Source organism: Pinus tabuliformis, chromosome 8, assembly GCF_031772625.1.
Source record: "Pinus tabuliformis cultivar Carrire ecotype Pingquan chromosome 8, CPIR1, whole genome shotgun sequence".
Lineage (NCBI taxonomy): Eukaryota > Viridiplantae > Streptophyta > Pinopsida > Pinales > Pinaceae > Pinus > Pinus tabuliformis.
This window is the reverse complement of record NC_142294.1, coordinates 352,975,064-352,987,317: the sequence shown is the minus strand read 5'-3', so window position 1 is coordinate 352,987,317 and position 12,254 is coordinate 352,975,064.

Genomic DNA, 12,254 nt, shown 5'->3' with positions numbered 1-12,254 from the left:
CTTCGCGTAGCCCTACTCAGGGGCCGAACGTTGTTATTACCCAAGTCCTTAGTAGTACTCCATTGTTAGTTTATTAACTTATCCTATTTGTATGCGTTAAGTTATATTTAGCAATATAAATAATTCATATAGGTGTGCACGATAAATAAACAATACATTTGTAATTTATAACAAACATGCATTAACCCAAGAACAGATGCACAAAATTATGATAAACCTTCTCTTTATTATTTTCTTCCTTGGTTACAGACTCGAATCTGCCGTGTGCGCTCAGCTTCAGGGGTCCGAGCACTCAGCTATAGACTAGTATGCCTTTGCGCACTCAGCTGCAGGGGTCCGCACACTCAGCTGTGGACTAGTAGGCCTCTGTGCACTCAGTTGTAGAGCCTTCTCCTACTCTACGACCCAAGACACACTTAGACACTTCGACTCTTGCTCTTCGCTTCTACATCCCTATCTCCTTAGTTATCTTTCACACTTAGAGCCTCGCTCTATTTATACAATCCCAAGGTCGACATTACATTTCAAAACTAGGGTGGACAACCCTGTGACTCTATCTTACATTTCGCACTCCGGGCCCGCAATTCGCGGAGTCTTTACAACAATATCGGGTCAAAAGTTGGGCTTTGAGCCCCAAAACATGCCTTGGGGGGATTCCATGCCCAACATGTATATATATATGTGTATATATATATATATATATATATATATATATATATATATATATATATATATATATATATATATATATTCAGATTACTACTAAGATCCAACAAATTGATGTACTTTGAAACATTTTTCATTTTATGGAGTTGAGAAAATAAAGAATTTATATTTGCATGAGTTATAGACATGAAATATCACAAGTCATGGCATGATATAATTAAGAATTTTATGCATTTGAAAAAACAATATTAAGAAAAGATCACAAAATATTTCTTTTAGAAATAGTTTGATGCAACACATCACAAGATATTCATTTCAAGGATAGTATGAAGCCATTACAATGATATACTCATTAAGATCTCAACATGTCACTTGTATGAATTGAAAATAAGTGGGGATGATAACAATCATGCCTCCTAACCACCCAGGTAAATCCTATTAAGAACTAGAATGTTTTAATTTGTTGATTCTAAATACCATTTTATTATACTTATGTTCATAACATTCCAAATTTTTTGAAGAAAATGTTTCTAACTTAATGACTTTCCAAAAGTCATTAATAACTTATACACTTTGCCAAAAGTCCTTTTATACATTTTGCAATGGGTTTATAATTAATTGCTTGAGTAAGTATATACAATTCAAGAATCTGATATCGTTTCATTGTTGAATTCTTTATGTGAGTCGTATTTGAGTCTCAAAACCCTCTTATGTCATCAATGCATGTGTCTACCATAAAAATGTGAAATTTTAGAGCATACAAGAAAAAATTGAAAAAAATTCAACATTGGCCCCATTCACAAGTCACATCACGACTAGCTCAAGAGACTTTTGCAGCCCTCTGGAAATCAATTCACTGAAACTTGCATAGAATAGATAGTGAAAAATAATAAATATACAATCAAATGATAACATTTTCAAATGATGATGATGGTGATGAGAATAATGGTGATGCATCTAGGTAGTAGAGTAACAAACATATTAGTCAACACAAACCATTATCTCATCGATGACAACAAAATATTATCATTTGTTAGTACCATGTTTCATAATCAATCAATTATAGACTACCTTTTAAAACCTGTTGTAGTTTCTACAACCCGCCTCCAAATTTTTTCCTATGCATTGCTTTGGGAGCCTACCTTCTATGCATACGAACCTATCTTTCACTATCTTCAAGTATTCCTATTGATTGTGAAGACCTATCTTTGCATGCAGTGCTTGTGCTAACTTGATTAACTTGTCTTGATCGTGACTAAATCTTATCAATGATAACTAAGAAATTTCTATCACAGGCCATCTCCTTCCCTGATCTTGCACTTACTACTGATCTTCCCTCTAGTAACAGTGTAATCCATTTTCTTTTGAAATTGCGCTAGGCCTTGAGGATTAGAACTGCTCATTCCTTAAATATAAGAATCCCTTTAGCACAGAAACTGCACTAGCCCTCTCTCTCAGTCATAAATTGTGCAATTCATCGAGGAAGTCAACTATGCAATCCCTTGTTGTTGGGAATGGTGGATTCCCTTATGTTAGAGTGAATGTGCAATTTCCTGAAAAAGGCTAAGTGTTCACCCCTAGAAAATAGGGAGTGCATAATTAATCTCTACCAAGTGGCATATATATATATTTCTATCTTATCACAAATGTTGCTTTTTCCTTGATTTTAGGAATGCATGTTATAAACCCTAACTTGACCATATCTATATAATATATTCTCTTAGATCTCATTTTCACACTTGACTTTGGAGCTCTAGCCTTCCCAACAAGATCAAGGAACTTTCGTCTTTGTTTGCAGCGCCTTTTCGAGTAAGTTGCATATGTCACTTTTTCTTTTATGAGTGTCATTTCCCTTATTTCTTTTCATATTAGCTCATGTTTTAATATTTATTAGCTTGTACAAGTGTTTTTACGATCTATCATTCACTTTTTACAAGTGTCTCATCGATTTCTTTCTTTTTTCCTACCAACAATTGTCGCTGCTGGGTCATTTTGTGCATGTATGTTTTTCCTCTTGCATGCTTGTTTCTAGGACTTGATTTTCACTTATCTAACTTCCTTTGAGGCCGATATACATTCCTCCTTGCCCCAACACTAAGATATAAAGATTTTATCTCTCTTTCCCAGGAAAATCTATGCAATCTTGACCAATTATTGCCCCTCCCAACTGCATAATTCAAAACCTCAAGGCTCAGGCCTCACCGTTGGCTTCTGAGAATGAAAAATGTGCAGTCATTGGCTTTCCCAACTATACATTGTGTAGTTCCAAGCCTCAAGCCTCAGCCTTGGCCACTGAGACTAAGTAATGCACAATCTCTTCCATTAGTCTACCCAGTTGAGACTATGCATTGCGCAGTCTCAAGCCTCAAGCTCCTCCCTTGCCTATTGAGACTACACAAAGTGCAATTCATGAGTCCAGTCTAACACCCTAAGGCCATAAACTATGAAATCCTTCTCTCAGTTGTCTAAGTTTCTGCTTTAGTTTTGATGGATGAATTGATTTGTTTGATCTGATTTGTCTTCACCATGAGTGCATCTAACGATACAAATACTACAATTTTCTGTGCTTATCTCTCTTTTATCAGTTTCTTTCATCATGCCTCCAAAGAGATTAGCCTCAAAATCCACTACAGAGATCAACACTGGTGAAGTAGTTGAGATTACCCATGTCACGATGGCTATTCTGTCAGACACCCAACTTTTCATTGAGAAATATACAAATATCACTTGGCACATAGCTAATATGAATTCACAACCACCAGTTTCGAAGAAGATCTAGAAGAAAGATAGGTATATATAAATGTCCGTAGGTTAGGATTTCATAAATTTGCATGTAGATATCAACTTTCCCTTGTGTATATATCATCAAGTGGATACTATCACACATGATACAAAGAGCATGACCCTCAACAATGTTAGTGGACAACAGATTAGTTCATATCTATCTTATGACATTCATCTCATGTATCATTTTCCTAAGCCGGAAGCATACATGGATTCTCATTTCTATGTGGTCACAAGTTATTTGAGCACCAAGGATGTTGTTAAATACTAGGTGAAAGATCCATCCAAGATTTGCTAAACATACAACAACACATACAATATTAAATCTCTTAGGAAAGTGTTTTAGAACCTGATTGTATTATTCTATCGGATCTGTTAGCTTTGCTATGCAAATGGATTCAAAATAGATTCAAAAAGCTCTCAAAGGCTACAAATATGCTTATAGTCATGCCCAAAGTCCATGTTTGTTGTTCAAATCATCAAGACATGACAAAAGCTACCCACCGATCAAAGAGGTTGCAAGAGGGAAGCCCTTTGGAGGGCAGAATTACACTATCGGAAGGTGAAAATACCCAAAAAATCACATAAAAACCAAGATTGCAGGCTTATGAATCCGCATCAACCTCAGCCGTCGGATCTGGCCGATCAACGGTCCAAGTCGCGTCGGCATATCGCAAGTCGGAGGAGGCAGAGGCAGTGACATGATACATTACCGATGAGCGATCGCCGTTATCGCTTCGGCGTATCGCTATCGGCGATAACAAAGGGATGGGCCTTTAACATATATCAGCGATCGCCGATGGGTCGGACCCGACGGCGTTATGAGTTATTTTTGATAACTTATCGGGTCCGCAGTGAATATCGCTATCGGCGTTTTCTGAGGGGTGGGGCCTTTACATATAGCATGCCTCTGATCCGATGGGTCGGACCCGATGACACTATAAAGGATTTTTCATAATATTTCAAGTCCGCGCGGGGGCCATTTTTATTGTATTTTGTGTATTGTCAATGTATAAGGAAATACACAGGAAGCCTTAGCGAATGCCGATAATGATGAAGCCCGGACCCGAAAGGGTCCGGGAAGTGAAATACATATATTTTCAGGTCCGCCAAAGTCGATTTCCTCATGTTTTGCAGCACTGTTCATGAATTTCCAAATATAAAGAAAAGCAAGGGATCGACTGGCTGTGATATGCGACTGTGACCCGAAAGGCGGACCCGATAGAAAGTTATGCCATGTTTGAGGATGTTTGAAGTCCAAGTGAAACAGAAATGGGTGGGATTTAGCAGTGTCGCAGCATTTTCGCTGTTTGTGACCCAGACAGACACAATAACAGAAAAGAAACATTCACAGCTATTGCCTGAAAGGGACCGGTGCAGGGATTTCATAAGAACGGCAGCCACTCCATTGCAGGTTCAAGCGGCGAGCCATCCTTGAAGGAACCATACAGTTATGTTATATACCAGAAGAAGGATTCAGCGGAGGGACAACGGTCGACAAACAGAACCCAAAAAGGGAAGGGGAAGGGCCACTACACGCCTCAACCCAAATCAAATAAAATAATGGAGCATTAACGGCCCTGCCAGTGCAGCAGTCATCCTAATGAACATAATGGGGCATCTTTGGCACGAGGGAGCTCCTATGCATCACAGCAGGCCACCCAAAATATCTGAGTATGGTTATCTCTCTGTCAGAAGAGGAAAACCGCCGAGCCACGCCTACCTATTGAGGGAATCAATCAGTTAAACAAGACAGAAGGATAGATTAAGACACCTGAAACCTCAAAAGGCTGAGGACCATTGTAAACAAGCTATAAATAGCTGAAAACAAGATGTAACAAGGGTTCAACTTTTGGAAATTATTCCTCCCCTGTTTTCTCAAGCTTCTCATCTGTAGTCTTTAGTAATACAAGCTTCTTTTGCTGCTACATGTTTAATGTCCATTTCTCTTTTGTTCTATGCTCGCACTTGAACAATTTGTTCAGGTTTTCTGTGTGTTTGAGGCCAGATAAATGTCATCTTATCTCTGCTTTGATATATTAGATTTGCAAGCTTCTTTGCTGCCTATGGCTAGCCATTTATATGTGTGATTATATACGCATCTGCCGGTACAGTCAGTAAGTTCATTTGTTTCCTGTAGCTAGCCATTCGTATAGGTCCATGTATGCAACCTGCTGGCATAGTCAGTGTTCTCCATCTATCCATTAAATCTACAAACTATTGAGCATTAGCAGTCTAAAGCCTTGTGTTATTGGGGGTGTTCATGCATGCCTTGAGTGTGAATAGAGCTGAAATGGTTATCCGACTTGATCCAAACCATCTTTCATTCCAATATTTCAGAGAACAATATTAAAAATTATATGTTACCAGGCATCTCTGATTTACAACCTCGGAGATTTTCCTGGAGTGATAACATAATTGGTGCCATTGCCGGGGAGAAGAGAATCGAAGCTCAGCTTCCTTGGGAGACGACATAGCTTCAAGCTTTGATGACAGACAAGGTTTGAACATAGACGTTGGTTGTAATCATCTGTCTGGCGACTCTACTGGAGGAAGGCCATCCTTTGGCGACTCCACTTTGAAGTTCTGGCTCAGTTTGTGAGGCATACTAGAAGAAATCCGCAGAAGTCTCCAGCTGTCCCAGTGCCTGACCCTGAGAAGATTGTTAACCCGAAGAAAACATCACAGAAGGGAGCATCAAAATCAGGTAAGCCCCAGAAATCTTATTTGTCTCTGCATGAGAAGTTTTTAGTTGAGGATACGCAGTTTGAAGATTTAAAGCCTAGTATTGCTAATGAAGAAGTACCTGCAGAGATTCATAAAGCTACTTGTCCATTTAGTTCCCCTTTGAATCTCAGTCCAAAGAAAGCTTCCCATACTGTCCAAAACATCCCAATATCTATGCCATCCATTACATTATTTCCTACTGCCCCACCTGCTAGTGTCCTTCCACAAATTTCAAACATGGCAGGACCACAAGCACCCACCAAAATGGAAAGAATCATAGCTGCCAGGTATGGACCTTTAATACTGCCCACTCCCTTGAATGCTATGCCCACTGGAGAATATCAAAAGTATATGCCCAAGTTCACTGGGACCGAAGGTGTCACTGCTGAAGAACACCTTGAGTCATTTTATAGCTATGCTGATAATCTGGATATTAGTGAAGATGATGTGTGGATGAGAGTCTTTGTCCAAAGTCTAGATGGGGAGGCTAGGAAATGGTTTAGAGAACAAGCCCCAAGATCTATAGCAGATATCGAAGCTTTAGATGATACATTCCTAAAACACTGGGGAGATAAAAAGGACTTGCTATACTATCATACGAAGTTTGGAAACCTGAAGAGGGAAAATGGGGAATCCTTGTCTTATTTTAATAAAAGATTCAACCGTATGTATAGTAAGATACCAGCTGAGGTAAAGCCTACCCCCACCTCTGCCAAACTTGCCTACACCAGTGCCTTTGACTCTGAGTTCTGTTTGCTGTTGAGAGAAAGAAGATGCGCCACCCTAGCTGAAATGCAGGATGCGGCACTAGAAGTGGAATCTAACATTATGGCTGCAGAAAAGCTAAAAAGTCACACTGATAGAAGGAGGCTGAGAGGCGAGGCTTATTCTGCTTCATCCTCAGATACCAAACTTGATAAAATGACTAGAATGATCGAGTCACTGTCTGCTAAAATTTCTAAGCTGGAGATTGAGCAGAACCCTGGGAAGACAAGGCTCCCAGGCACATTTGCACCAAGAAATCCGAATCCATTTAGAAGAGCCAACGAACAATCACAAATCATTCAGAGGGGTAAAGAAACTAACGAAGATCAAAAAGTTAAGGCTCCTTTCCAGAATGTGGTCATGGAGGAGGAACAGATTGAAGATGAGGATGAAATTCTCTGTATGGAAGATAAAGGCAGTCATGCCTTTTTGACATTGGCTGCATACAAAGAGTCTTTGCTGCAGGAGCAAGACAGTCAAAGGTGGGACAGAGAGGCTGTTCTGCAAACTGGGGAGCAGAAAAGATATAATCTAAGGTCAAATGCAAATAATATCAAGGAGAATCCTGCCCAAAAAGCTGTCGTCCAAACAGAGACCCAGAATAGCAGACAAAGAAGACCAGCAGTTGATCCAGTCACCCTCAAAGCACTAGTTCAAGAGGTAAAAAGTCCTGACAAGCTACCTCTCTCTTTTAGCTTCGAATCAGAAGTTCAGAAGTTAAAAATAATCGTGCCTCTGACAGAACTAGTAAAGAGTGAGATGTTTAGAAAGCCTATCCTTGAGGCTCTCGAGCTGAAGATCACACGAACCTCCACTGACTTTGTCAATTTGCAAGACGATAGGCCTGCAGTTGTGTTAAGCCCAATGACTGAACCTGCCAAGGATAATTCCCCATCTTTTTATGTTTCCTTGACCATTCATGACAAAATTCTCCACAACTGCCTCCTAGATATAGGTGCCAGTCACAATCTGATGCCTAAAACCGTCATGGAAGAGTTAGGCCTTGACATCACCAGACCATATCATGACCTATTCTCGTTTGATTCAAGGAAGGTGAAATGTCTGGGATTGATTAAAGATTTAGCCATTTCCCTAACCCATCTGCCCATGAAGAGCATGATAATGGATATTGTGGTGGCAGATGTCCCTCCTAAGTTTGGCATGCTGTTATCCAGAGGGTGGATTAAGAGACTAGGTGGAACATTGCAGAACGATTTATCTTATGCAACTGTCCCAGTGTTTGGAGGAGAGAGCAGGAGGTTATATAGAGAAGCACAGTTGGCATATATCATTAGCGATGAGAAGAATCCTACAAACCATCCCATATATGCAGTGGACACTGATTTTGGAGCTTGCATTCTCCAAATAGAAGAATCTCAGAAGGCTGCATTGCAGATCAGGAAACCAACAGCTCAGGCTGAGCATAATACAGGAGGTCAGATTTGGGAGATGTTCTTTGATGGAGCATGTACCAAGGAGACTGCAGGAGCAGGGGTGGTGCTAGTGTCTCCACAACAAGAAACAGTTCAATTGTCTCTAAAGCTGGTTTTTCAGGTGACAAACAACATAGCAGAATATGAAGCACTGTTGTTGGGCCTTCATGCCACCAAAGACAGAGGAATAAAGAAGCTGAAGGTATTCGGAGATGCTGATCTGATAATTCAGCAAGTGAACAAAACATTCCAAGCAAAGCACCCAAGGCTAAAAGCGTACAGAGATGAGGTATGGAGAACCAAAGAGTTATTTGAATTTTTCTGCATTTCATATATTCCTAGAGCCCAAAATCAGCTTGCCGACTCCCTTGCTGTCTCAGCTAGTTTGTTTATACCTCCATCACCTCCCAAACTAGTTTATGAGGTACAAATGAAGTATAGACCCTCCGTGCCTAATAATGTCCACCATTGGAGGGTTTTTGATGATGATGATGAGCTAAATAGGTTTCTTCAAGTCATTGATGAGTTTTCTAAAATGCAAATTGACCAAAATAACGATGCTTTGTTAGAAGATCCCAAGTCCAAGCTTAGAAATAAGATTGGCAAGAATAGCATAGTCCAACTCCCTAACAACCATATTCCTAAGGGTCTAATTCCTCTTGAGAGATTGTTTGATCACAATGATGTGCCTTACAAAGCTGCCCAAAAAGAAGATCAAACTGCAGTTTGCAAACATGATATAGGAGGTCCAGGTCACCCCAAATTCATAAATATGTCCACCAATCTATCTGCTGACCAGAGTGCTGAATACTGCAAATTAATGAGGCAATTTGCTGATGTGTTCGCTTGGGAGTACAACGATCTGAAGACATATGATGAAAACATAATTCAGCATAAAATTCCACTTGAGAAAGACACTATTCCTTTCAAACAGAAGCTGAGACCAATGAATCCTATGCTCCTTCCTCTGGTTGAGAAAGAAATTAAAAAGTTGCTGGCTGCCAAGATCATAGTGCCTCTCAGATATTCTAAATGGGTGGCCAATCTAGTTGTTGTGAGGAAGAAGAGTGGAGAAATCAGACTATGTGTTGATTTCAGGAATCTAAATAAATGTTCCAAAAAGGATAATTATCCTCTACCAAAAATGGAGCATTTTTTGCAGCAAGTCTCAGGTGCCAAAGTAATGTCTTTTATAGATGGTTTTTCAGGTTATAATCAGGTTGCTATGCATCCGGATGATCAGGAGAAGACTGCATTCACCACTCCTTGGGGTACCTTTATGTATTCCAAGATGCCTTTTGGGTTGATGAATGCTGGAGCCACCTTTCAGAGAGCTATGGATATAGCATTTGTGGGAGAAAAGGATAAATTTGTCCTTATCTACCTGGATGATATAACAGTATACTCCAGTAGCCATCAAGACCATGTGCAACATTTGAAGAAAGTGTTTTTGAAGTGCAGAAGGTTTGGGATTTTAGTAAATCCTAAGAAGTCACAGTTTGCGTTAGAAGAAGGCAAGTTGTTGGGACATATTGTTTCTGCTGCAGGTGTCCGAATTGACCCAGAAAGAGTAAAGGCGATACAGACCTTGTCTGTCCCGAGATCGAAGAAGGACATCTAGTCTTTTCTAGGCAAGATTAATTTTGTAAGGAGATTTATCCCAAATTTTGCAGAACTTGTGAAGCATATTACCTCTATGTTGAAGAAGGGGTCAGAGACCAAGTGGAATGGTGTAGCGAGAAAGTCATTTGAGTCCATTAAAAGGGCAATTATGGAGGCCCCCACTTTAATCAGTCCAGATTATAGCAAGGAGTTCCGCATATTTTCTTTTGCCTCTGATGACACCCTTGCAGCAGTCTTATTGCAAGCAGATGAAGAAGGTTCAGAGCATCCGGTGGCATTTTTCAGTAAAACCTTAAGGGATGCTGAGCTGAGGTATGATATTATTGAGAAACAAGCATACGCTCTTATCAAATCTTTGAAAGCTTTCAGAGTATACGTCTTGCATTCCAAAATAGTTGCATATGTGCCTTCTGCTGCAATAAAGGATGTCTTAACGCAACCTGATGCTGATGGAAAAAGAGCGAAATGGATTGCAAAAATGATAGAATTCAACATAGAGCTGAAGCCTACCAAGCTGGTAAGAGGTCAGGGGTTTGCCAAACTGTTGGCTAAAGAAAATTGAAAATCTTTGGACGTCGATTTCTTGTTCAATGTAGAAGGAAATGGTCTAATGGAAGAGCATGAAACAGCTGAATCGCAGAGAGGACAGTCGGTGGCTGAGAACCTAGCTTCATGTAGTTGGTATGCTGCAATAATTAATTTCCTTTTAAAGCTAGAAGTTCCTTCAGATTTTTCTCAAAGTCAAGCAAGAATGTTAAAGCTCAAGGCAATGAGATATTGCGTCAATGATAGCTCGCTTTATTCGAAGGATCCATCTAGAGTGCTTTTAAGATGTCTGGACAAAGGACAGTCAATAGAAGTTATGCAGCAGTTCCATAACAGCATGTGTGGAGGACATCATTATTGGAGAACTACAGCCCAAAAGATTCTCAGAGCTGGGTACTATTGGCCATCTTTATTTTCTGATGCATTTGCTTTTGTTAAATGTTGTGACAGGTGCCAGAGATTTGAAGGAAAGCAGCAGTTAAAATCCCTGCCCCTAAAGCCAATAATTGCAAAAGGACCTTTTCAGCAGTGGGGCTTGGATTTCATTGGTGAAATCAACCCGCACTCCAGTGGCCAGCACAGGTGGATATTAGTTGCCACTGATTATTTTACAAAATGGATTGAAGCAATCCCAACAAGGAAGGCTGATCATAATGTGGTAATGAAATTTTTATCAGAAAACATTTTCAGCAGATTTGGTTGCCCACATAAGCTTATAACAAATAATGCAGCAGCCTTCAAGGCAAAAGAGTTGGTGGAAATGTGTGATTCAATGGGCATTAAGCTTGTTCATTCCACCTCCTATTACCCCCAAGGGAATGGTCTAGCAGAATCCTCTAACAAAAGTCTGATTAGGATTATTAAGAAGCTGTTAGAAGATAATAAGAATAATTGGGATGCAAAGCTCAAATATGCACTATGGGCAGACAGAGTGACCATCAAAAGATCTACAGGCTGCTCTCCTTTCAAGATGATATATGGTACTGATGCTATTTTTCCAATTCAGCTTACTCTTCCTGTGGAAAAATTGCTCCAAACAGCGCAGAATGAAGAAGATGTTATGGCCAATAGAATCACTGATTTAACAGAATTATATCAGATCAGAGAGTAGCTGATTGAAAAAGCTACAACACATCAGCAGAGGATCAAGGAAGTCTTTGACAAGAAGGCAAAGAGAGACAACTTGCAGGTTGGGGATTTGGTTATGAAATGGGATGCATTTAAAGAAAAGAAAGGCAATCATGGGAAATTCGATGCTCTCTGGATGGGCCCTTTCATCATTTCACAGATTCAAGGGAACAATACCTTCATACTGAAAAGTATGGAGGGAGAACCAGTTTTTGATGGCCCAATTAATGGGCAGTTTTTGAAAAGCTATGTGATTTAAGGTCTTTAGGCCTTAAAACTGTAAATATTTTATTTTTTCAGTTTTAGTATAAGCAAAGTAGACTCCATGCCCAATGGAACACTAGGAAATTTTGGCTAATTTGTTTTCTACAGGAAAGGCATTGATCTGCAGTTCTTGAGACCTCACAGGGAGGATCTCATCCCCAGAAGGAGCCAGTGTTAGCTTTGCTATGCAAATGGATTAAAAATAGATTCAAAAAGCTCTCAAAGGCTGCAAATATGCTTATAGTCATGCCCAAAGTCCATGTTTGCTGTTCAAATCATCAAGACATGACAAAAGCTACCCACCGATCAAAGAGGTTG